Genomic DNA, 27242 nt, shown 5'->3' on the forward strand with positions numbered 1-27242 from the left:
TACAGATGCTCTCATAGTGGCAGCTGCTTTGGATTTGAACCGAGGCCTTTGACCTGTGACCCAACTTCCTGTTACACGCAGAGCGCCCTTTTCAGAGAAGATGTTCCTGCAGCCTCTCCTTTGGTCTGGCTACTGCATGAGCAAGCACCGATCAGTGAGGTTGATTCACTGCTGATCATCTGTGGCCAATTCCTGTGGTTTATTCCGACAGTTTATTCCTGAAATTTATTCCAGTAGTTTATTCCTAAGGTTTATTCCTGTGGCTTATTCCTGTAGTTTATTCCTAAGGTTCATTATTGTGGCGTATTCCTGTAGTTTATTCCTACGGTTTATATCTGCAGTTTATTCCTGCATTTTATTTCTGTGGTTTATTCCTGCGGTTTATTCCTCTGGTTTATTCCTGCAGTTTATTTCTCTGGTTTATTCCTGCAGTTTATTTCTCTGGTTTATTCCTGCAGTTTATTCCTGTAGTGTATTCTGGTGGTTTTCTGTGTAACCGCCGGCTCTCTGGTCTGCCCACATCTAAGCACTGTGAAGCAGGAGGCCACTGACAGCAGCCTCTGCAGTCAGAAACATTAAAGGCTCATCTGGGCTCATCTGTACCTCAGCATTATGGGGTCTCTGTAGGAATACTGTAGGAGTCCATGCTTAAGTAACTGTGGGAATTAAACCATGGCCATATTTGATGGGCTTTGCGTCTCTGTATGTGTGTGACACACCAATCAGCAGACACAGTAGAGAAACTTTGTTGGTTTGTGGTTACATTAGTAAACTTCAAATGGGCGAATAGCACAGAATACGAACAGGTAAAGTACGGCACTCACACTCATATAGGCCATGGGAAATAGCTGCTCTCTGAAGACAATGAAATACAGACAATTCCAGACAATTACAAACATTGCCACAGTGTTTTGAAATTCAACTGGTGTATTTCACAACTGAACATCTTAGAAAAAAAAACACATTAAAATGAATCTAGGAAGTTTGTGAGGTTAGGATTCTGTAGGTGAGGGACCCCTCTCAGTTATGCCACTAGAAGGCTGCTGTGACAGCTTCATTGATGGAGGAAATGAGCTTTTTATTAGTCAGGTCACCTCAAGAGGAGGCTGGATTATGACCTTCAGCTGGTGATGTCACCAGGGTCAGAGGTCACAGCTTGGCTTGTGACACACACTCATTGCTCAGCTTGGGAGCTCCAGCTGTGGAGGACAGAAGAACACTCAGAGAGGTTCTGGTTTTGTGAAAATGGCTCAACGGTGTTTTTCAGTAATCAGCCAATCCTGCTGCACATATGGGTCCATGCGGTCAGTGTAGCACCTGGCTCTGTCCTGCACAAGCCGGGTCCACTGAGACTGACTGGAAGTTCTGCACTCACTTGTTCAAGATGTTTGTTTAGCATCTCCTGCTCCATCTGACCATTTATTTCTCTAACTACGTTTATTTATTCACAATTACAAAAGAATATAAAATACAGGCTATAACGAGCATTACTTAACTGCTGGTCCGTAATATAAGCAAGATTATGTCATGAAGTAACAAGTAAATTCCTTTTGTTTCCGGTTGTGTTTTGTTTGTTTTAGGACATGTTGGAAAGGCTTGTTCATACAGCAGTCTGCCATTTCTTAGCATAATCTCTGACTGGTCTATTCACTCTCATCAAAGCATGTTTTTTTTGCATAAACTAGCTATAAACCTTGGTTGGAAATAAGTGTGTTACTTTCTGGCAGTTCTGGCAGGGAACTTACATTTGGTGTCATTATGTGACTAAGAAGCTGTACTGACAGGGTGACTGACTGGACCAGGCCATTGGTTTACAGCCGTGGCACATCCCTGCAGTCACAGCGCCCCTCCCCTGCACTCCCCTCCTACAAGCCTCTTTTGTGGAGACTGAATGGCACGGGACAAGCCCGTTTAACACCGCTTCCTTTCCCCATTGTCCTGTCCCATTAAGGGGCGGACGGCGTCCATCTGGGCCGCCCATACATGGTGCCAACCCTGCAGTAGGCATCTGCTCAGCGCGTAAAAGCCTTCAGCCCACGGTGGAACGAGCGTAGCTAAAAACAGACCAGACAGGCCTTTCTCCGACTGCCAAACAGTCACCTTATCCATCAACTAACTTATTGTTTGTGGTTCACATGCGTCTTATAGATTGACCCTTTACACCAAACACTACACACTGAAATGGTTGAAATCAGTTTTTTCCTTCTAGCAACCCATGCACACCATAACACCCATAGATATAATTCACATACCTCTTATCCAGAAAGACCATTGAAATATTGTCAAATGAGTTTGTCTTTTACTCTTTCTATCACGCTCTTCTTTGTTTCTTTCTCTCTTTCTCTTGGTACAGCCTCTCTTCCTCTCTCAGATCTCTTAATCCCTCTCTCAATATATTATCTCTCTCCCCCTCTCATTCTCTCGCTCTCTTTATTCTATAATTTTTATTATTAAAAAATAATATGATAATTCTAAATAATATTTAAACAACACGGTACAGTTCCTAAGTGCCATACTCTCTCATCATCATCACTGGCAGCATCATCATCTTCTCTCTCTCTCTCTCTCTCTCTCCCCCCACCCCCCCTCTCTTTCTCTCTCTCTCTCAGGCCGCTGCTCTTCTCTCAGGTGGGGGGTCTGTGTGCATTAGGTAAGGACGGGTCTGTATTAATGAGTGCCAGACGCTCGTAATGTAGCGTGGGCACTGAAAGCCGCCCCACAGAGCGCCCACAGAGCGCCTCCGCACAGCGTTTAGCTCTCCTTTTGAAGAAGAGGAGCGTGAAGAATCGGCTGAGCTGCGCCTGCTGCTGGCTGAATGGACAGGGCCGTGCATTTGGGTGTTCACCCCCCCTGGACGGGCCAGAATTACATCTAATGGGAGTGAACAGAAGGTGTTCTCCAGGGAGGGATGCACTGTTTTATAGACTCCCTCTGAAAGACAGCGATTACAGATCATTATCCAGTGGAAACAGATTGATGGGCTGGGGTCAGAGTAATATACCTCATAGGGACAGAAGAAGGGAGGAGGAGGGAGAGACGAGAAGAGGGAGGGAGGAGAGAGGGTGGGGTCAGTGGGCACTACAATGGCTGTATTGTCACCAGAGAAAAGAACTGTGAACTCAGGCGGCTGAAAGGAAAGATCATGCTTTTCTCCCTGAGTGGCCAAAGTGGTTAAAGAGATCTGTCCACGCAGCACTTAAGGCTTGCCCACTCCCGGCAAAGGCTGTAATTACAGATGGCAGATAAGGCACCAGCATTTTGGTTATTCGGGGGAATTTGTTTAAGTACAAAAGATGTGAGATCTCCCTGATAAGAAGAACCGAGATACTGCTTAAGGTCAATAAATATTTGTTATAAACTACTGGGGTGTCATTAACAATATTTACATATGGCGCATTCATTTTAATTTAGTTTTTTTAATTTAAAGCCATAAAAATTACATTTTATAGTATAGGCCCTATTTCATACTAAAAACCAGTTGGGGTGGGAGAGGACCAGTTTGGGGGGAGTATTCTGGGATGCTGATTCACTGGGATAGCTCATGTTTTGTGCTGTACAGAATCTATCAGGATTTATACATTTGTATAAAAATGATCACAGGTATTAACATCTAATGGCATTATAATCTGTTCACATCCGAGTGGCATAGAAGCTAGGAACTGTAGCTAGCACTCAGGGCTATTACAGGGAACCACACTATAACACTTACATGAGCTTATTAAACAAATTCTGCAGACTCTCATAAAATTCAGTTCTACCAAACCCCACCTTACAATTTCATTTAAGAAATGAAAACTAATTAACCCACATTCCTCTACAGTACACGTAAGGCACGGAAGGTGCAGCGTAAGTCGAAACATAACCACTGCAGCATGTGAAAAGAATGAAAATTCAGCAGTGAATTTCTCATAAAAAATGACACGTGCAAATAGATGAATAATAATGATGGATGCCACTGAATGGAGAAATGACTGGGAGCGAAGGAGCCCCTGAACGTGAGATACGACTGCAGTGCCTCTGCACGCCCCGCTACAATGTGCCACACAGAATATTGCACAGCAGATTAATACAGGCCAATACTGGCATGTAGAAGGATTTAAGAGCTCATTTTGCATTTTACCTTTAGGAGAGGTCTACGGTCATGGGTTATATTACATTTCACACATCACTCATTCTGTCTCTCTCCCTCTCATCCTAATATCACTCATCCAAGGGGGAAGTACGGTTCCCCAAATGTCCTGCGAAGACATATTTTCCCATTATTACTGCCAATCCATACATCCAGTCAACTTGTGAACATTAAATCCAAAATGATAAATAATGTACTGTAGCACTGGCCTAGTGTTAGACCAGTGTGTCCATCTCTCTCTCTCTCTCTCTCTCTCTCTCTCTCAGGGAATGTCATGGTCTAATAGGTTTTATTCTGCATCAGACCCTTAGAGCACTTGATTCAATTACTGCCTTCATGAATTTACTGAGCAACTCTTTCCAGTTCAGAGAGTCTTAGTACCTCAAAACACACAACACACAAAACATTGCATGCTTATAACTCATTTATTGCATTTATTAAAGAAATTTTAAGTAGGACACAAGTAATGAGATTTGTGGTTGTTTTTGGTCAGGAAGTGAGTAAACTGTGTTTACCTGTCAGTATCAATGGTCCGTCCTAATACTAATTAAAAACATATGAACACAGGCAAATAATATTTTTGAAACGAGAATTTCACTGTCGCTGGTAAATATCAGATTCATCTCTGGTGTAATAAGCCTTAGAGCTCTATACATGACCTTTGACTTCTGATTTGAAAAAGGCACATACTCATGTTTCTAAAGATTAAAGTACAGCCATAAAAAACGCAGATCCATCTAAATGCATACTGGCAATTCCTCATGAATATCCCAGAAATTTAGTTCCCAAACACAAGGCTCAAAATTCCTTTTTACAATAAAAAAAATCCAGAGCATTTATCACAAATAGTGGAAATTCATTTTTATGAGGCAATGAAGAAAAAACACACAATTCATTCTTGATAAAGTCCATGCTTTACATAATGCCGTTTCAGCCAGTCAAAAACAAAAACTTGTGACAGGAAGTGTAGCTCTCTGAGGGACACACCACTGACAGTTTGCAGAGAATGGCCTCTTAATACCAGAACAGACCGCATGTCTTCCAGCTGCACCACCACCGATAAATGTGAAAGCTCTTCACTCAATTTCTTGTAGATGCAGTGATAACATATGATTCAATCAGAATAGCTTTTATATACAGAATATTTCTTTGCCTTGCAATGGCATTCTGAGCTGTACCACAGCAGCCTTGAGGAATGAAAATGATCATCAAAAAATAGATCCACATGTTGCGCATATCAGTGGCTGTTCACTCTAAATATACGCATCTGTAAAATTATTTGATTAGACTGTATGTGTTTACAGCTGAAGACCAACCCTGACATAAAAATAAAACTGCCAAAGAAAGTCGTATAATCACAAATACCCTCCTCAACTCTTATTTGCCATATTTAAATATAGAAAGAGCCAGCATTGCTACACTAGTATTGCTGGCACCAGTGCAATACAGAAGTTGTGCCTTTGTCTTGCCATATTACTTATTAGCAGCTTATTTTTACTATTATAACTGTGCTTACTCGTTGGGTTTAACTGCTCTTCATTCTTCATTCTTTTGGAAAGCCAGCCTGAACCTTACTCATACTTGTGTCACAACTCCTTTTCTTTAAATAAAGGAAATGGTTTGTGTCTCCTACCAACATAAGCTGGTCCAGACAAAGCAAGAGCATCATGCAGCAGACATCCCAATCCCTCGATAGCTGGTCTCCGACAGCATTTAGTCATCCTAAAAGAATTCCATCCCATCAATGAATAATTGGCCTATTAAAACTCTCTCGGAGGGCTTAACCGAATTCCTGCTCGCCACTTCCTCCCTCCCCGAGAGTTGCAGCCGCGAAAGATTCCCTTGTGATCAGATGTTAGATAGTCATGGTACATTATATCAAATTACACACCTGCATTACAAACAAAAAAATACACAATTCTCAACAATAATTTTCAATTCATTTGTTTTGCTACAGTTACTGGTTTTCCTCTGAAAGCCATGGCTAACTGACTCATTCCAATATATACCAAAGAACATAGATTTGGGTCAGTTTCTGAGCCTGGTTCAGTCAACTAGCCTCATAAACTTGCATTCTGTACTACACTATCACAGCAGAGTATGGTGACTTTAAAAGAAAGTCCCATTGTTTTTGCATTTTACCGCCATCTTGTGACTGGAGGACTAAACTGTGATTTGTCTGGGTTTGTAGTTCCCATATCTTTTATACAAACTGTAATTACAGTTTATATTAATATACGAATAACCCTGTAAATAATTAATCTTTTTCAAGACTAAAGAAGAATATGGCAAAACTGACCATTTCTCTTTTTTTCTAAGCCCCTTGCACAGAACAATAGCCATTTGTGTAACTAGAGCAGTTGAATATTCCCAAACCATGCTGGACAGGAAATGGAACTTTAGGCAATCGTATCTTGCATAGTCACAAAAATGCTGCCAAATTTGCAGAGCATTATAAACTACACCCATGGAGCACATGTGAAAAAGATGTAAAGGAAAGGTGTGAGAACAGGATAAATACAGAGGATGTTAGCTTGAGTTTTCCTGGCTCGACTGCAAGGAATGTACTTGAACATACTGGGAAACACTAGAATACACTGGAATGTACTGGAATATACTGGAAAACACTGAGGACAGTATATACACGAAGAATTCAGCATTGAAGTCAGTGAATGATTTTACCCATTCAAGATGAGTTCCTATATTTAATAGCCCCTATACGTGCCACAGCCAGGCTGATAACGGACTTTATGGCATTAAATACCATTACACAGCTATTCAAGAAGATGCACGATCTACACTCATTGCCTCTTTTAATACCCTCTTGTGTGAAAATTAAATAACTCATAATGTTCTTCTTAAGGTCTTCATTTTCCAGGCTATAATGATACCTCAAAAAAATCATCATGACCGCAGGTTAGTGAGGACCTGAAAAAAGACATCACAATGAACACCTTAAAAGGTTGAATGTGTAGAACGTTGAGAATAGGGGGTCACGAATAGGTCACGAAAAGGTCACTCTCTCATTACAGGGTCCGATTGCATCACTCTGAAATACCCCAAGACCAGAGCACTGTCTGCAGTGCGGAGGCCTGCAGTGACTACAGTCAATGCGTAACCACCACCACAGTATGGCTAGAGTTTGGCTACAGTGACTCAGAATAAATTACGTTAGTTATTTTGGATTATCACAAGTGAAGCTGTCAGCTTTTGTCAAACACTCCCTGTTGATTGGCAGCTCATGACTTCCCAGCTTGCTACATTCTGTCCCAAAGGTGTCACTGAGTGTTAACCCTGTCAGAAGGGGGGGGGGGGGGGCGTGAGAGTATCTGCACCACAATGATTTCCGCAAGCATGCATCAGGGGATAAGAGAAAGCGAGAATAAAATGTGACCTAGAGTGGCTTGTGTGTAATACAACATGATTTACGGGAAAAGACACACTTTCATTTAAACCTTATTTTTTATTGTTATGTTGTTTATTTTTATTATTGTTTAAATTGTATTTTTTTCTGAGATTGAGTCTTCTGTTAGAGAGAGCATGGCCGATATTAAAAGTATTTGCCTGAAATTCTATATTTCTTTATAGGAATTATAAACGATTGTTTGGCATCACCCTGCTACACACTTATATTGCATTTCATTTGTGAGGGATTTATGTACCCTTTGTACTTCGGTTGCAACTTTTATTTGGGTTTCCTCAATGTTAATAGGGGCCAATGGTCAGACTGCCGGTGTCTGATTGCTGTTTGCACTGAATTCTCTGAGGATCCATTTCTTTCACAGAGGTCCAATTACTTTGCTACAAAAAGAGTTTTTAGAGCAATTAAGCTGATTTTTCTTGTTTGTGTTCTGTGTCTTTAAGGATAAGGTCAGTATCATAGGTCAAGACACTAATTAGACTCAAATTAAGTCTCATAACAAACTGATTTAGTGCTAAATAGCTCTTGAAAGATGAATGGAGAGTAGAAATGCATATTGTTTCACATTCATCTGTACATTGTCCAACACTAACCAGTAAAATCCTTTTGATCTACACAGCACTGCTCTTAACAGACAGGCTTAAATAAAAATGAATCTAAAGTACATTGAAAATGTATATTTCTGAGGTCAGTTGAGGTGTCGTTTGCTCGGGTTTGGACTACAGGCACATCATCAGGCGGCCAGGACAGAACAGAGCTCGCTCCGTTTTGCTACTGAACTCTAAGACCACATGATGTGAGGCAGCGAGGACAGAAGTAACAGACATGGACTTCATTAGTTTAGTAGGAAATGCGTTGCTTTACATAATTTAGCTTTACGGGTATGGTGGGTAAGGAAGATGGCGTTAAACCAGACAACTGAAGGTTTGTTACCCAAGTATGGCCCAGCTGTTCCTCTCCTTTAATGGCTCAGTACATATGCAGCCAGGTAGATGTGTTGCACCTGATTAAGGAACTGATTGAGTAAATAGATAATGAAGCCAGAATGGGCAGCTGTTACATTATTCATTACATTTTCAATTGCGCAATGCCTATGGTGCTCGTCTGAACAAGTGCAGGCGCCAAGATAGAGGTATGCTGAGCTGGGTGGCTTAATTTATTGCCCTGAAATTTAAGAAAGGGGCGTGCCTCCTATGGACATCTGGATGAAGGGGGATTGTGCTGTTCTTCTGCAGGGCCGGCTGCACAACCATCATTCTATGTCTTTGGAGGACATGGTTTCATGATAAAATCTGACTATTGATGTATTGTCAGGCAACGTGGTTTTTCTTAGCTCGTAACCATTACTCAGTAAGTCAAGATGGTTTGAGGTTCAGCAGGATCTGATTAGCTTGTCATGGCGCGTCCTCAGCAAACAGAAAATGAAAACCGCCTGTTTTAAAGTCAAATCTATGATTTACCCATATAAACAAACAAATAGATTAAACTAATGCGGTAATTCTTTGCATATCCAAGTGCCGGAGGACCGGAGGTTTGGTGGACAGCAGAATTCCACAATCAAACATACCCTATCAACTTCTGCTTTGCCTTTAACTTCGGCTTTAGGAAGAATTATCATATTTATCATTCAATACAAAGGCATCAATCTGTTCTTGACTGGGTATAATATTAAGCTTGTTTAAATTCTTTATGCAAACTCCATCATTACATTACATTATAGGCATTTAGCTGACGCTCTTATCCAGAGCGACTTACAACAGTGTGTCATAGTTAGATGAATTCAGTCTCGATTAGAGTTACACTGAACTGAGTCCCTGGCCTCTTCTGAAAACATCCGTGCTACCTTTGAGCATTTACCCTTCAGTTTATCCATGTTTGGTGAGCATTGGAGTGATGACCTAATTAAACATGACGCTGCACTGGTGAAGGAGACCTGGGGAATATCAGTGATGGGCCAGATTCCATTTTCCTGTTTGAGCTCTGGCTAAGTTCTTCTTTGGAATGGCTTAGCACCCAAGATATTCTCCTATGTGATGCTGGGCTATACAAACCTCAAAGCAAGCCGGGCCTTACCATTTCTTGCCAAGCCATAGCAATCATATATCAAACCACCCTCAGTGTCAGGCTGCCAGCTGTTGGTCTGCCAGTGTTTCACAAATCGGCTAGTCTAAAAGCAGGATTGCTCACCAACTATATTGCATTCTTTACTATCTGGCCTCAGCTGTTTGCTAGTAGTCCACCGACTGAGCCTGAAAGCCTTTGCACATCTTTTACAGACAGCAGAATCTCAGCTGGCCATATTTCTGAACCATGCAGCCAAGAACATAAATTCTGAAATAAGTGACTCTTGCTCGGGGAGATTTGCTGGTCTCTCTCCCTGAGGGAGATCTACAGTCATGCACTGGTCTCTCTCTCTCTCTCTCTGGGAGAGATGTGCTGGTCTCTCTCTCTCTCTCTCTCTCTCTCTCTCTCTGGGAGAGATGTGCTGGTCTCTCTCTCTCTCTCTCTGGGAGAGATGTGCTGGTCTCTCTCCCTGACGGTGATCGACAGTACTTGTCGGCTTCGCCAGTCTAAACCTGAGCCAGCCTCAGACCGGAGAGTCTGTGTTTTTGCGGATATAAATCGTCCGCTGAAAGGCCAGCATGTGGAGGCCGTGCATGACAAAGACAAATAAACCAGAGGGGAAGGAAGAGGTTAAAATGAGCAAGGTCCTGATGTGAAGATTAAATGCAGGAGCTAGTATATAACTGATGTAAGTACTGTGTGTACTGGGGGGAAATAATTGCTCCCAGATTTACAGCATTACTCCATTAGAGATGCTGATTAATACATGTCTTTGGTAAATACTTGCCACAAACTACACTGCCTAATTCAATTAGCATGCAAATAACAAGCCAATAAACAAAACAATGAGCACTCTATATCTAACATGATGCATGTCCCATATCAAAAGCCTGTTGTATTTTTTCTTTCTGAAATAATGTCCCATACTGTTAGCGGCACATCTATAAACTAACTTAGTTTAAACTAATTGGGAGCACGAGCATTATTTATTTCTGCTGAAAAATAAATCTGAAAATCTTGAATGTTTCTCCTAAGGAAGTTTTATTAATATGAACATTAATTTGGCAAATTCTACTCCTACCCCAGCATACTGTAAATGTGTATTAATACGTGTAGAACATTGATGCTCACATCATGAAAAAAAAAAAACATTTTCAAATACAATATACTAGAAAAAAATCCCAGGTGTGACTGTTTCAACCATGCACATGAGTAATTCTGTCAGTAAAGAGCATTCTTTATTAGGTTATAGTGTCTAAACACACTTTTTTAATATCTTTATCACATTTTTCAAGTATATCACTTAAACTGAACTAAGTTTATAGTAAGAAAAACAGTGATACTGTGCCACGATTCTGTAGTAAGGTTAATCCTTTTGGATCCGGATATAATGCGGAGAAACATTTATTTTAATGCTGTCTGTGCACAGATCTTGGTTCTGATCTGTAGAACATACCATAGCAAAAGGATATGGATAGTGTCGGAATGTTAATTGTTTTCCGATAATTGCATTCATCTGTCTGGTGCAATCATGTATTCTAAATTGCTATAAACAAGAAATGTACATCTGTTTACTGTCCCTCTGACAAGACCTTAAACTGGGGTTGGTAAAAGTCGCCATCCACATTTCTGCATAAATAAATAAACAAAAAAGCCAATTTTCTACCCATGAGAACAGACTTACATCCGTGAGAATTATGTTTTTGGTACAAGGGGAGAGAATTTCGGAAATTGCTGAAGGAAACATGGAGCCCGCCCTAGAAACAGCATGCCTGAGCACCTACTCAAAACATCACCTTTCTACAGAGAACACAATCAACTTGAAAACATTCAGTTGTCCTGATATGACCATGCAGAATATAACTCCTCAAAAGCAAAGACATTCCAACTGAATGCTGTGAAAGAATCATTGAATTATAAAACCTTTAAAAATTCTGTAAATTATACTTTATACCACTATAATTTTTCCATCTATTTTTTCCATTTCTATTTTCATTCAAAATTTAAAAATTTCCAGCTGAGTAATTGTGCCGATCCATACATTCACCCGCCCACTTATGCACAGCTCAGTGTATGTCAAAGCAAAAGAAAAAGAGAGAAGCCTGTGATTCTTGAGCAGAGCTCATGCTTATTTGCAATTGCACGGGTGCTTTCTCAGCTGTCAGTTGTTATTGATATATTCATTAAAAGAATCTGTTCTCTCTTACCAATTACCTATCACAGAACTCCATGCTCACACCCTCAGCTGACAATCAATCAATTTACAATTACGATTTTTGATGGGCCATGACAGAAACTTGGAAAGGATGTCATTTGAAAGTTCATGGTCATTAAATAAGCATTAAAATGATACACGACACGTGAAAGTGATTGTATGGCCAATCCATGGAGCGACAGCATTGTAAAAGAGCGCAAATGCCTTTTCCCAAATGGGGGGCGGGGAGGTGGGGGGTCGCAGCTGGGAAGGTTCTTACAAGGGCCAGTGTTTAGCCTTTCCTTGAAAGAAGCACTATAAAAGCGTTTTTGAGTTTGGGTAAGGTTGGACTCACCATGCACTGAACATCATCCTTCTAAAGCCATTTGTAAGTTTTTTTTAGTCTGTATATATTTTGAAATTTAATTTGATAATGAATTCATATGACACATTTTCACTGTAAAACGTACTGTGAGTCAGTTTCAGGAGAACGCCCCATAATAATTGTTTAAAATTCATTCTGTCATTAACAATGTCAGCATGTTTAGGAAACAAATTCCCACGCATCGTATCTCGCAGTCATGTGCAGCTTTAGAGCAAGCATTCCTTACAAAGTGAAACTGATACTTATGCACACAAACACACATACACACACGCAGACACACGCACGCGCATGCACACGTGCGCACGCACACATACGTTCACTTACGCACACAAACGCACACACACACATACACACACAGATACTTTCTCTCACCCTCTCAGACTCACCAGCACCTGCATTTACTCTTCAACCCCCTCTCTCCCTCTCTCTCTCTCTCTCTTTCACACACACACACACACACACACAGAGGAACCATCACCAGAGGCCTTGTTGTCATGACTGCCAAGGGAGTGGTTCTAAAATTTGATTCCCAATGAAGAGAAACCAGCCTAAATGAAACCTCATCCATCTTAATAAAATACAATTATTTTCCACTTATTAATCATTGAAAAATCAATATGTCTGCTCTCTGAGAGCCTTGCCAGAATTTATCAACCTGCGGCAGACAGAGATGTATCTATCACTGTGAGCACAGATATAGTTTTGGTCATCTTTAATCCTGTAGTGAAGAGAGTTAGCGACATTGGCCCTGTGAAAAGTCAGAAGACGAGAAAGAATTTTGGGAACACTGTAGAATTTTTTTTTATGGTGCTAGAAACTGAATAATTACATTTGTCAAATCTTAAAAGAAATCACATTTTCACAACACATGAAATACAAATCAGTACCAGTGGTCCACAGTACATTGCAGTGTATGAATCTGTACTAGTACAGTACCTGTTGATGGGGCAAAGAAATCTGTAGTATTAGGCCATCATATCGCTCACCTTCTAATCCTCTTTGGTCAATGCCTTCCTGTCTTTCGGTACCAGTCTATATTTGGAACATGGAAACTTTAATGTAACATTACATACTGTATATCATCGAATTTCAATTGCAAATAGACATAGATATATATACATAACTATACATGTATGTAAATATAGTTATAAATATAGCGCACCCATTTAGCCAATAGCTAAACCGTGAACCGTGAACTGTGTAAAAATGTTCATGATTAACAAGTACTATCTTTGATGGCTATCCCCACACCAAAAGCTCAGTATATTTCTCATCTTTTTGTGTATTTGTAGGTATAAATTGAAAATAAAATGTTTTTACTTTGGCTTGTCTTTCAATTAATTTTTATATATTAACTGAATTCCTCTCTATGTTAAGTTTTATTTAAAACCACAGGTTTTTTAAATAGTAGCCTAATACTTACTATAATGTACTGTATATGCACATATATGCAGAAAATAACTAATCATACATGCACATGCAAGTTTTGGCGACAAACTGTCTTGGGTATTATGGGATAAAGATAAAGGACATTTTTCAGACAAGATGGTGCACCATTTTCACCTTAGGCCTTTGAACACATTTTAGTCAGAAAGCTCAGGCTGGTCATGATTCAGCCTCTGACACCCTGCCTCTACCCCCTCCCCACCCCATTCCCCGCTCCCCCCATTGCCCCCAGTCCTGTCAAAAAAAAAGGGGGGGGGGTGCCAGGTGGAAAGGCTGCTTTTTATTGACTAAATGATAAAGAGCTCTGTAATGATAAATAACACTCATTTTACTGCAGAATTTCCCAAAAGGGGACATTTTACACAATATATAAAGAAGAAATATTGGAAGAGGGACCGAGTCTAGGTATCCCTGCAGGCCTGTCTCTCTGCTGGAACAGGGGTCACAAATTGTATTAGGACCTCGTGCGCTAGCATGGCATATAATGTGATCCATGAGGAGGGGAGTTCTCCCCCAGCTCACGGAGGATTAAAGGGGTACGACAGACCAGTGAGCTTCATACTGGTGGCACACACTCACTGACACATGGAGGACTGTTGGGAAAATCACAACGTCTGGTAAACGTGCGTGATACTGTTATTTCATACAGCCTTCCTTTCTTATCTTTACAGTGTGGAGGGGACTGTATATCTTGTAGAATAAATCCCATAACACTTTAATGTTGATTTAATGACATCCCAGGTTAGCCCCACAGGAAATCACCAGCCTGAGGTTTTTCCCTCGCTATCCCAAAGGATCGTTTGTGTTGTGTTGATTGTACAGATTATACTGATTGTAACTTGGGAGCTGTTGTTGAGTGCTTTGCCCTTTATTGATATCCTTATTAACCAATGAGTCAGTGCGGGGCATTAACTGCGGGGTTAAATGGGGAGGTTTACTGTAAAGCTGATATAATACATTACAGCTGACTGATGTCAGGCGTGATTTATTCTGGCAATTTGCCATTCTTAAAGTGAAACGCCTGTTTTTGCCCCAGTGCAGGTTTGCAGATGGTCTCCCTCATGACATGTTTTACAGTGAGTTAACCAGCTCAGTCATTATCCACAGTCCCAGTTAAAGTAAAACAGAAGATTATGGAGGCAAGATGAGGACAAGGTCAGTGATTGTAGAGAGGTAGGCCTACACTTATGTTACCCTCCTAGATGCTTAATTAGTCATAAGTATATGTACATGGTTTGACTATGGGCAACAATATGTATATTGTAACACTACAGAGATGGTAGGAACCCAAATGTTCAAATCCCAATTTGATGTACAGTTTTTGTACTCTTGAATCAAGTTCCTGGTTACTGGAATTGCATCAGTAAATATCCAGCTGTTTAAGCGAATGTCTAAATAAGGGAGCTACTGTGTATAAAACATCGATAGTCTGGAATTACCAAAAGCGCTACTGAAAAGGTGTTGACCTTTATTCATCATTCAAATTTCCAATACAATCATCAATGCAATGGATTCAGGCAATTCAAAAGTGTGAACATAGGGTTTTAGGCCTTTCCCTGTTCTGTATGAATGTTTAAACCAGACATACCTTAAATTACACAACATATGCAATTTATGTTGAATGAAGTAAAATATAAAGGCAATCTATAAACGAAGAGTGAAAAAAGTCACTGAACTTTCCGTACTGATGCCTTCACATACGGGTATGATGATGAAATCTCCACTGAGTTCAATCTTTCTCTCAGGTGCTCAGGTGAAATAGCGCAATGCTACATGTTGGTGCTGTGTGACCTGCTGCAGGTGTTACTCAAGAGGTCAAAGACCTGAGTGGTGGAAATATTCACAGTAAAAGTCATTCATATCCTGTTATCATTTTTTATAAAACAAGCTGTAAACAGGATACAGGTCCTGCCATTCCTTTAAAATGCAAAATTAATGAATTTTTAATAAGGCTAACCACCGCTGTAATTACATACCAAGGGATTTCGGTGTCAGGAAATGATATTTAATTTTTGCAACTTTTGCTAAATTACAACTGTCTCATTATGGATCAATGAAGAATAAGGAACTGCAAGCTCCCTTAGGAAGATTATTTGTTACTGAGAAAATAAAAAAGGACTGAATGAAGTATAGATCATTTTATACACAGGCAACTTAAATTAATATTCCCATTTGATTCTTCATAATTGCTGGTTCAATGGCAGTAATGTGAGCAAATCACAGTATATGATTGTGTTTACTCACTTATTCAACCAGTAATTTAATCATCACTGTACATTTATAGATTTTTTTTTTCCTTTATGCATTGTGATATACAGTTGATTGGGAATAAATATAAAATGCGACGATGACAAATCCCATTAACATGTATAAAACATGCAAATTCCACACTAGGCCATTTTTAGATTTTGAAAAATATCAAATGCAAAGAAAGGTAATTCAATCAAACAAATACATGCATGTGAAAAGCTCTTGGTCTTTGATTGGAGGGAAGCATATGCATGATACAAAGACACACTCGTCGAACAGAACAACTGTATTTTCCTCCTGTGTTCGTCCCTCAGGCCTAACTGAAAACAGCCAAGAAAAAAACCAAATGATAAACAGAGGTTGTCCTGTGTGCTTCGCATTCTGGATATTTATTGAATTTAATGGCTAAAAGCAAGAGATTCTTGCCGTCTGAATATTTGTCTGTTTTTCCATCTTCTTGGCATTCCCATGATCTTGTCATATTTCATCTCTGACCCATGGAAAAGTAAAAAATATCCCTAATTTGGCCTGGTTATTGACTTAATTGATTTATTACTTATTTGCTCCTTAATCTTGTAAGCAATGCACAAAATCTCAGACATATTTCATATATTTAGTGTATCTCAGAAGCATGCGTGTAACCATGTAACATTTTAATTATCCATTATATGTGAGCTTTCGTGTAAAATGATCCGGTAAATATGGTTTAAATAGGAGTACCTCGCTCTTATACTGCGGACAGATGCACATAAGCTTGCACACTAACTACTCGGCATCAGTGTAGTATAATGTAGTATAAAGGCTCAATTCCTAAGTGGGGTACTGCTGTTGTGATCTTCGTACTTAACCTGAATTGCTTCAGTAAAATATTCAGCTTTATAAAATGATTGTACGTAAAAAAGAATGTAAGATGTGTAGTTTGTTGGCATCTGCTAAATGCCTATAAATGTCAAATATGACTGTGTGTTGAGCTTAGAACCTTATCTTGTTCAGTAAATATGCAGCTGTATTAATGAATACAAGTACCGGTTAAAGGCCTCTAACAAGAAATAGCTCATCTTGCATAACGACTACTTTTTAATCAGTTATATATTCTATTCTGTGTTTCCTTGAATGTTTGAAATCGAGCGCTTGAAAGGGAGCATTTCTCTTTGAATAAACAACTGTCATCTTTAAATAGTTGTTTGTTCCACATGGAAAATGTGGTCATATGATAAAAGAGTCTTCCTCTGAGCACAATTGGTTATTGTTAGCACCAAGTGATGAATTATACTGACTTTATTTACGGACTAACAAAACAAACAACAATGCAAATATTGAAAGCAGCGCACCATGTTTTGTTTTAGACCTCCCACTGATCATCTTTTGTGGTTTCCTTTTTTAAAAATTCTGTTAGTTCTGCAACCTCTTAACAATAATTAACAACATAAATATAATATGACTGGACCATTGTTTTACACATTTCACACCTGTGCATTTTTAAGGGGGGGGGGGGGGCGCATTGTTTGTTTTGTTTTGGGTTTTTGAAGCAATTATAAGTTTCAATGTCATTATCTGCCAAAACGTATTCATGATATGGAGAGACCAATTGCCTTCCGGGCATTGTAATATAATAGCACCCTCTTTATCAAATTTAACAGTTTATTGGAAACAGCTTGTAGACATGTTTAGCCACAGCCTGTTCCACTCTCCACCCCAACCCTTTCAGCGTCATCAGGTCCAGTGCCTGCTACTGGATAAACAAGGCAGCATTTCATGCCAACTTCATTACATATTTATCATTATTATATGTTTCTGTTTTTCCAAAGACTGCACAAAAACAAAGCCTGGTGTTATAGACTGGATTTTTCCCTTGAGCCGAAAATATGTGCAAAGCGACTGACTACAGCGTGTTTCAATCAATTAATTATTATTGTATTTTCTTTAATATTTTACAAATGTTTGTACTATATTTAATTTTAAATTGTTTTATTTGTGCTTTCTTTTCTTTTGCTAATTACCGAGTCCATGATGTTACGAAATGTCTGTCCTGAAAGTGCAGTGGCATTAGACTGGCAGGTATGTGGTGCATCAGGCGGCTGTAGTGTGTGTGTGTGCGTGTGCATGTAGCCAAATGAATGACTCCGAGGATCTGCATGTGTTGCGTAAGCCTTAGTTAAGAGTTCCGCCATGTTTGAAGAATGGCCGTGTGGACGGCGGCAGGCTGTCAGGTTCTGTGGTGCGTGAGTAAACCAGCTTCCTCTCTAACAGCTGTAGGCAAAACATTCAAAACAGAAGGATGGCGTGACATCTCTGCGCTTTGCTTAAAAACTGGAAGGGTGGAACTTAGCCCCCTCACACACCCGCCCACGCACGCACACATGTGCACACACACGCGCGCGCACACACACACACACACACACACATACACACAAGGATTCTTATGTATGGAAAACATGTGCTCATTATTTGATGGATTTTATACAGAAATTCATGGTTTGTATTGTATTCCAGACTATGGCCTGAATTTAATCAATACATGTCTTTAATGCTAACTCATTACGGTTGTGAAAATGCATTTTGTGAAGGGAAGCCATCTGCATACTTTGAAAGACAAAGTCATAGGTTAAATGCACATTTGATCCAGGCCTTTATCGACACTATTACGTTACAAATAGCAATAGCTGTGCTGGCCTTACGGATTCATTCACTCAAGGTGCTTTGTGGAGCACTAGACCCTCCTGGTGTGATATAGTCCCCCTTTAACTCAAGCCGCAGCCAAAACAGTGCCTGCTTTCTGTGCAGTACTGTGCAGTAAGGCCCTTAACCTGATCTGCTTTAATATACAGTAAATATCCAGCTGTACTTAATGGATTGTATCTAAAATTATAATCTGTGTAACTACGATAAGAACATTCGCTAAATACCTGAATGCACATGTAACAGCAACCCTGTGCCTTTTGTTCCATAATATGAAGGATTTGTTTCACATCTGTGAAAAGGTATTAGAAAAGGTTTTCCATTGTCATAGACAACAAAAACATTCTTTATTGAATTTGGCCGGAGATAATTTATTCAAGAAAAGTCAATATTTTTGGCACCATATAAATGCTCCCAGTAATATATATATTTTATATATATATATATATATATATATATAGTAGTTTTGCCACAGTTCAGGGTGGCAAAGCTTTTCATATGCATTAAGAATGTGTGAACAGCTAGCCCGGTGTGGCATGTTTGTGTGTTTGTGCTTCACGGTAATCAGCCGATGCTCCTGTTCCACTGTCCAGCCACATTACAGTGGACGCTCAGCAGTGAGCATTTGTAAAGGCCCGGCTGCTAAAGCTACAGCCCAAGGCTGATAAACTGTGAAGCCTCTAATCAGATCTGTGAGAAACTAACTGGGCGGCTGAGCTGGGGCTTTGATTGATGACCGTATATTGGCCTGTTTTCCTTATTACAAACGCAGCCTAAGCACATTACAACTAAAAAAAATCTGTGACTATTTGTCCCTTCCTTTCGTCTTAATGAATGCAATCATTCACTTAGATAGCTCAACAGTGTGTCCAGTCTTAGATGGTTATACTGAGGATATTCATACAATAAACACCTGTTGGGAGAATAAAATGCAGCTTTTTAGTAGCTTCTAGAAACTTTTAAAATGTTTATTAAATGCAACCTTCCCTTTTACCAAAAATAATACAAAATGTACATAAAGTTACTTTTTTTTTTTTTCAATTTTTCTTACTTTCTGCAAGTTCATTAGGAACTTGTTAATTTGACAATCATTTGCTTTAGTGAAGAGCTACGTAAATTAATTTGTGAAATGTAGATCATGATTTTAAAATGATGATCCCTTACTGTAAGTATGAAAACCTTCTCCACCCTGCAATGTGGCATAACTACAGTGTCTCCTGTAGAATAACAGAGCACATATTCATTAAGGTCATCATTATTTAGTCAAGATTAAAATACAAAGAAACTGGTTTTGCACAAAGAAGCTGACAAAAGGAATGTAACAGAACCACAAAAATATTATTTTTCAGGAATAGTACCTATATTGATTACCTAGCTTTACACATCACCTGTATGCTGAAAATATTTGCCATTGGACGTTGTGTAAGGACTACTGTACATTACGATAGCTCTCAGAACATGGAGCACGCAGACCCAATTACCAAAGAGAGCAGAGCAGAATTAATGAATCTCTCTTATGGTGCCCTCGCTCATTTAATCACATCTGCAGGATCCCACAGTGCTTAACTGTAATTCCACATAATATAAACAATCATTTGAAAAGTGAATTAGACTCACCTCTAGGGTAGAAGTCAGTTACCAATATGGGGCGGAAAGTTATTAAAATGCCAAAACCAAGAGGACAGTCCAAAGAGAAGGCAAGGAGAACCAGGCTAAAGGCAAAGCTTGCACCCATTTGTTTTGAATTTATTTCTTGTGATGTAGGACAGATATGTCTTTGATGCCCAGACAGACATATTTTACATTATTAATTTCATAAGCAGATCATTCTTTATCCTGGGTAACTCACATAGCTTATATGTTCTAACCTATTTTCATTAAAATGATTTTCAGTGTGGAAAATAATAGTTTCTGCAACTTTTTCTGCTTTCTGGTCTAGTGCCTGAACTATGACAATAAAACATCTGGGTACACTTCTGCCCCTTGTGAGAGATTCCATAACAGTGTGGTTCACAGAGTGAGAACAACATGCTGCGGTTGGAACTAATTGTTTGCATTTTCAATTCATTGAGCTCCACACTGGTGTCTGACAGAGTATTAGGTATGAGATTGACATAACACAGAGACATATTTAGCTTACTGTAACCGGCCTTACTTACATACACTGCGTCTTGAATAATTTTTCTCCCTTATCTGTAAAAATATCTCTCTCTCTCTCTTTCGCTCTCTCTCTCTCTCTCTCTGAGGTAGTACAGGAAGTGAAGCCGTGGCAGAGTTCAGTTGTAATTGGTTACGGTCACGCAAACCAAACAGGAAGGAATCTGCAACTGATTTGAATTCTTCCTCCAGCATTAAGCATTAATAGCTCCAAAATTAATTGAGTTTTAGGCCTATTCCCACTATTGGTTTTCCTGTTTTCAAGCTATTTTATAGAGACCCCCACCACCCCCATAAAATGAAGTCTCATTTTCGGTCTGTGGTGGGGGGAGTGGGGTCAGGACATACAGCCATCTCTAAAATTACAGGTTCTGTAGTTCAAGAATTTAGTAAACATGGAATAATAATATTTAAAATGTTGTGACAGTATACTATACATTAGCTATATTATATGATATTAAAGGTTTATGTTCTTAGGTTATCTACATCATAGATACTCTTTATTAACCATAAATATCATATAAATAATATAATATTTAGAAATGGCTTCCACATCATATCATAATGTGATTTTACAAAAATCTTATAAAATATTCAGTAACATCATGAGCTAATTGTAAAGTGGTTAGAAATAAATGAACCATTTTACTGTTCATTCATATTTTATGTTTTCCACATTCAGAAAGCCTATTAAATAATCCTTTTGCACAGTGAGGAAATAATCCTTGTCTACGGGGAACATTCTTTTTTCAAGGTTTTTCAACATTGGTAGGCTCCTCTACACAAATTTCAGCATTTGCTGACGATGTAGAGAAGTGCCTGAAAATGGAAACCATGGCAGAGGGCAGTTCGGTGGAGGGGAAATCAAAGTAAAAGGGATTTGCGTGCCAGGAGAACGTTTCACCAAAGGGCAGAGAGGAAGCGCAAGATAAGAGGGAAGAGAAACCGCTAAATGTTATGTTTGCTGGAATTTGTTAAGAGAGATTCTTTAGATATGTGTAATGTGACATACGTACCGCTTTCACGAAAAATGCATTTACTTTAATTTGACAGAGAGAAGAGATTGACAGAGCGAGAGAAAGAGGGAAAGAAAAAAGAGACAGAGAGGGAGAGAGAGTGTGTGAGAGAGAGACTAAGAGAGAGAAAAAGCTGACCATAAAGATCAACAGAGACTTCTTTATACCTGTACACCGTTATATTAAGACTTTATATCGAAACACTGGTTCATCCATTAAACTAACAGATAGTGAATGCAAGGTTACAACCAGAATGGCAGTTAGAAATTTTGCATATGTCCACCTTATTTTTGGCAATTAGCCTATCTCCAGGGAAATGACTAATCTTACATACAGACTCCATATAGGCCTAATACATACCATAATACCTGTGTTGCGGTATTTTTTACGGACCTCTGTGGACTAGTATTGCAAAATCAAAGGGCTCTGACCACGTTGCACAGAGGGACTAAAATTTCTTTGCTCTGAAATTCTAGCATGCTGGGAAAGTGTTTCAAACTCTGCCTGTAAGAGATGCAAAATTTATGAATCCTCACATCTCAGCTTGATTAATGTGAAATAATAATAAGCTATTTAATGCTTAAACATGGCTTAGAGCAACCTTTGGTTATCAAGATGTTCAATGGAGTAATGGCTTGGGAAGACAAATCACCTCCTGGCCACGCGATGCCTGTTTAACGGTGCTGAGCAGATATATGAAAGTGAATGTAATTGTAGACTAATTCCATGCTCTAGGCCTGAAAGGCGTGGACGCATCAGTGTAGATGCAGGTGGAGAGGTGTAATCAGTTACGCTGAACCTTCAGGGAGGGACAAGGCAAAAGGCATTACTGCGCTTCATTCTCCTGTGCGCTCAGCGCTAGCCTTTCACTCGGAGCGATGCTAAAACATCACCAATGCGGAAAGGAAAAGATGAAAGTGACAGATTTCAGACAAAATACGATACATTTTGTCATCATCTTCAAATAAATGTATTTGCTTTCTTTTTCTAGCTATCACAGCCACTGTCAACCATTCGATAGCAAAGTTTCCAAAATACTGTGAATTTCTAACACTAAAATTTTGACTCCTGATTTGGTACGACATGCCAAATGTAAGTTAGTAGTAAGCAATTAAAAAATTAGACACAACCAGTTGCCCTACATGCGCATTCAGGAACATTAACAAATAAACATAACCTACACCATTTCTGAATTAAAAAACAACCGCCCTCAGGTGCACATTTCTAATTAATTAGTAACTTACTAAAACAAATGGAGATTGCTTTAAAAACTAAATACTACTTTCACATAAAAAAGTCAATTTGGAAAACAATAGTGCGAATAAAGAAAATGATAGTTTGCAGTCCTCCCATTCAAGTCCAAAAGCAAATATAGATATTGCTGTGTATGTACAACAAATAAAGTTAAATCGTTTATCGAACAGGCCATTCTCAAGCAACCAAACAGCATAATTGTGATAGGAAATATGAATGCAAAACGTTTCTGTGGATTACATGAGGGCCACTGAGGTTAATGTTTTCATAAAAGCTATTTTGTGGGTGGTTATTGGCACCTACGTCTCCTTTTAACCAGTTTGTGCCTTGGACCCCATTACCAGCAGCAGTGGCACCTCAGGTGCACTTAGATTAATGGACTGCCACAGGTGTGGAATTCTTTGGCAAACTATGAAACATTATACGCATGAGCTGAGTCATCAGTGAGGCCTGAGGTTAACTGCTCTTCATTCATCAGGCAGTGAAGAGAGATTACGCAGCACTGAGAAACAGAGATAGCAGCAAGCTGCCTGTGAGCAGGAAACAACAGGAAGCAGAAACACTGTGCTACTCAAGATCTGACACACAAAGGGACACAGAAATTAGAAAGTGTATTGATTATGAGTGGCTAATCCACAGATTTGTACAGTGAACTTGGAAATACAGACATCATACAAAAAAATAATTAACACGCAAATAGAAGTAAAATATGTAAAATATGCGTGAGTGCCAAACTGTTCTGCCCCGCAAATTTTACTCATGCGTTAGGTCAAAAAATATTTTTTTCAAATTTCCAAATTGTTAAAATCGTTAAAAAGGCTCATATTCCAGAAGTAATGATTCCATCTTGCAAAGTTACAAGCTTCCCACTCCTGGCTGCATGATCCAAGCCTCCATTAAAATGACAGTGGGCCCCGGGGCTAGCCATCGCCACCCGCCTAACCTGTAACCCATCATCCTGCTCACAATCACGGTCACCCCCATCCAAAAGACAACCTGTACAACTATTTTCCACGTAGATTGTTTAAAAAAAAAAACAGCTCCACAAAATTCCTAAAGATTCCACGATCATGGAATGAATGCAGGCAGCACACTTCACAGGATTTATGTTACAGAAGCATGTGTGTTTCATTTTGTCTAATGGTAGAGCGTGCACTATTATCAGCCTGTGTCAACAAAAGGCACAGAACGTAATGTAAAGAGGTCTATGAAATACACAAATGAACACAAAACCACACCACAAGCAGATGAGCACAAGTGACGGTCAGTCTACCAAGTCAAAAAACAAAGGAGTGGGCGCTCCTAATAACCAATAGCAAGATAAACAGAACAGAAATACCAATAAATAAGTATAAGTATATAAGTAGCCTATAACTTACAAGACCGGGCATGTACGCAGCACCGCTCAGACTATGATCGCAAGCATGCAATAAGCATATAATAATAATAATAATAATAATAATAATAATAAAACAAGAAGAAAGGGGGAAAATGCACGTACAAAGAGACGCAATAAAACACAATTTATAACAGAATAAAATCACAGTGTGCAACAGGAATGGGCTCTCCAAATCAATCAATGCAATAAAGAAAAGTGCTAATTCACCGGTCCAAAGGCAGGCTTATAATAAAGACAAGGCCTACCTTTAGAAAGCTGTTGTTCCGGGAAGAAACGTCGTCGACGAGGTTACTAAAATCCAAGGCCCAAAATGTCACTTTCCAGGGACATCAGCATTTGGTGACTTTGTCCATCTTGTCTCATTAAGGATTGTATGATTTTCTTAACCATTGTGCTTTTGGACAAAGAGTGTTCTCCAGAAGCGTTGATTACTGACACGTCATGGTTATGTGAAAGGCTATGTCCACAGTAGGAAATACTATATGCACGTTCCTTACTGCTACCTGAAGCAATGTTCGTGCAGTTTGGTTTTCCTTATTCTGTTTTGTCCATGTCTTCAGCAAAATCATTTTGCAAATCGGTGCGATGTTTCTGCAGATGTAATGCAGCAGCTACATGGAGCAACCGACAGACAAAACGCAACTAAAGTAACACAAAGTAACTTGCTGAGCACAGGTTCGCTTTTGACACACTTTCATTAAAACGCTTTTTGAATAGCTTCCCGTTTGATGTTCGTTTTGTTGTTCAGAAGCTGAGAAGTCAGCGTGTCTGTTCTGGCATGGCAGCAGGCAGCCCTTTCGTGACCCAGCAGTGGGTGCTACCGCTGTGGGTGTCGGGGATCACAGCGGTGGTTGTGGTGCTGAGATTCCATTGCTGGAGCCAGCTCGCTAACCATCAGTGTGTGTTCAGCTGTCATGGTGCCAGTGACTCCATTCTAACTAGCCATCTCGCTAAGGTTGCTACCTGTATAATGTTGTTCTATCTAGTTTGCAACACATTATCCCAGCCCCATGAGTGTGAATGATTGGAAACCTAACATCATATCAAAAGTTGAACAATTCACTCATTGGACAAGAAAGATTATGCACCTTACCAAGCACGATACAGTTTTATGACTATTATCTTTTTTATTTATTTTAAACAATTTGATGTTTTTCCCCCCTTTGCCTCTTAGGCCTTCGGCCAGGATCCCCCTCCCCCTTCCCACTCTAAGCGCAATGCAACTCGAATCCGGAAGCTGCAGAACGTCCATAGTCTGTGTTTCTTGGTTGTTGTTTTGCTTTTGTTTATTGTTTTTTTTTTCTTCCTTTTTTTTTAAATCATTCGGTGTTTTTATCTCTCACTGGGCTTCATAAGCTCATCTGTTAATAGACTCGCCAACATCTGTGATATCACAAGGTTAGAATTTCGGCTAGGAGAAGCAGCGACGTCCCTCAGTTAACTGCACTGACTGTATTTCACCAGGAGAGGTCCTACCTCGGAAAAATGCCTCCGAAGTAGGTACTGCTAATACGGGCAATGTGTAAATAAACAGTCCTTGTTTATGGTTGCCTTGTAAATACACACTGTATGATCTGCCCCGTAAATAAAATTAATTTAAAGCAGTTAAGAAGCAAGCATGCCTTAAATACTTAACAAGAATGCAGCTGTATAAAAAATATCCCCCCAAAAATCCAAAGAAATAAAAAAGAGAAGAGGAAACAGACAGACAGCAGTCAGGGCACTGAGCCCTGGATAAGAAGAACACAGAGGGGTTATAATGGAACCCAGTTTAATATCAGGTAGTATGGCATTAGTGTTTACTTTCACATGGCAGGTTTCCATTGCTGGGAAAGGATTCAGACTTTATGACAAATAAGCATGGGATTATTTTGTAAAGAGAACCATCCCTGTGTTTTTCCCTCCATATGTTTTCATGTTCAGATGCAATGAGAGCGTGAGAAGGCTGCTGGAAAACGGACTGAGCATGTGTAGAAAGGCCTCTGTCCTCTCATTGGAAACTGCATTGAGCATGTGCCAAAAGGCTTCTCCTCTCATTGGTTGGCTCCTTGTTGGGAGCTACTACTACATCTTGCTTTTACAGCACACCTTTATGATAAACTGCTGTGATTTACTTGAGCATTTTGCATTCCCATGTCCTAATAAACAGGTGAACAAAAACTATTCCATCTAAACTGATGAAAGGAAAATTCTTGGTTTCATGGTGCTCTAACTACGATTAACAGTTGTGTTTCTCCCACAACTGGTAGTTTAACTCACAACATATAGGTCCTTGTTTTTTTCAGGGTGTCCAATCTAATCCAAAAAGGGCTGATATGGGTGCAGGTTTTGTTTAGCCCAGACCGTTGCATGATTAGGTCATTAGTTGAATCTTCGAGCTGGGCTGAAACAAAACCTGCACCCACATCAGCCCTTTTCAGGACACCTTTGATCAACACAAATTTCCGAACTCCAGTTCATTTGCATTATTAATTACTGCAATGTCAGATGTTAAATGCAGATATTATGCAGTTAAGAATGTGTAACATCCTTTGGAAACACTATAACGAAAATACAACCCAAAAACATATTACTTGATTTCCTCCTGAGCCCACATATTAATATCAGTGATATCATGCTCATATGACAAAAGCTAGTATGCTGATGTTGAACTCTGAAGTCCATCCCTTTAGACTGCACAAGCATCTCCACAGTCATAATCTCTGTCTGCCAGTCTTTCAAATGTTTTGGGAGATTTTCTAAGGGGGCGAAATGGCGTGCCCTGGGAGAAAACCCCCAGGCAACTGCGCTTCGTTTGTGAAGACGGATCAACATTACAGGGGAAAGCCAGGCTTTAAAAATGCTCTTC

General features: G+C 39.6%; 1 long non-coding RNA gene across 2 annotated transcripts in view; it reads right to left on the reverse strand.

Moving 5' to 3' along the window:
* Window positions 1-26032, reverse strand: part of LOC135260994 (uncharacterized) — a 99741-nt gene extending 73709 nt beyond the window's left edge. The window contains exon 1 of one of the 2 annotated variants that reach the window (XR_010331802.1): window positions 24640-26032. This is a non-coding gene — a long non-coding RNA (uncharacterized LOC135260994). The remainder of the gene's footprint in view (window positions 1-24639) is intronic. The other variant, XR_010331803.1, reaches the window with a different exon arrangement.
* Between the last annotated feature and the right edge of the window lie 1210 nt (window positions 26033-27242).

The sequence above is a fragment of the Anguilla rostrata genome, chromosome 8 (genome assembly GCF_018555375.3).
Source record: "Anguilla rostrata isolate EN2019 chromosome 8, ASM1855537v3, whole genome shotgun sequence".
Lineage (NCBI taxonomy): Eukaryota > Metazoa > Chordata > Actinopteri > Anguilliformes > Anguillidae > Anguilla > Anguilla rostrata.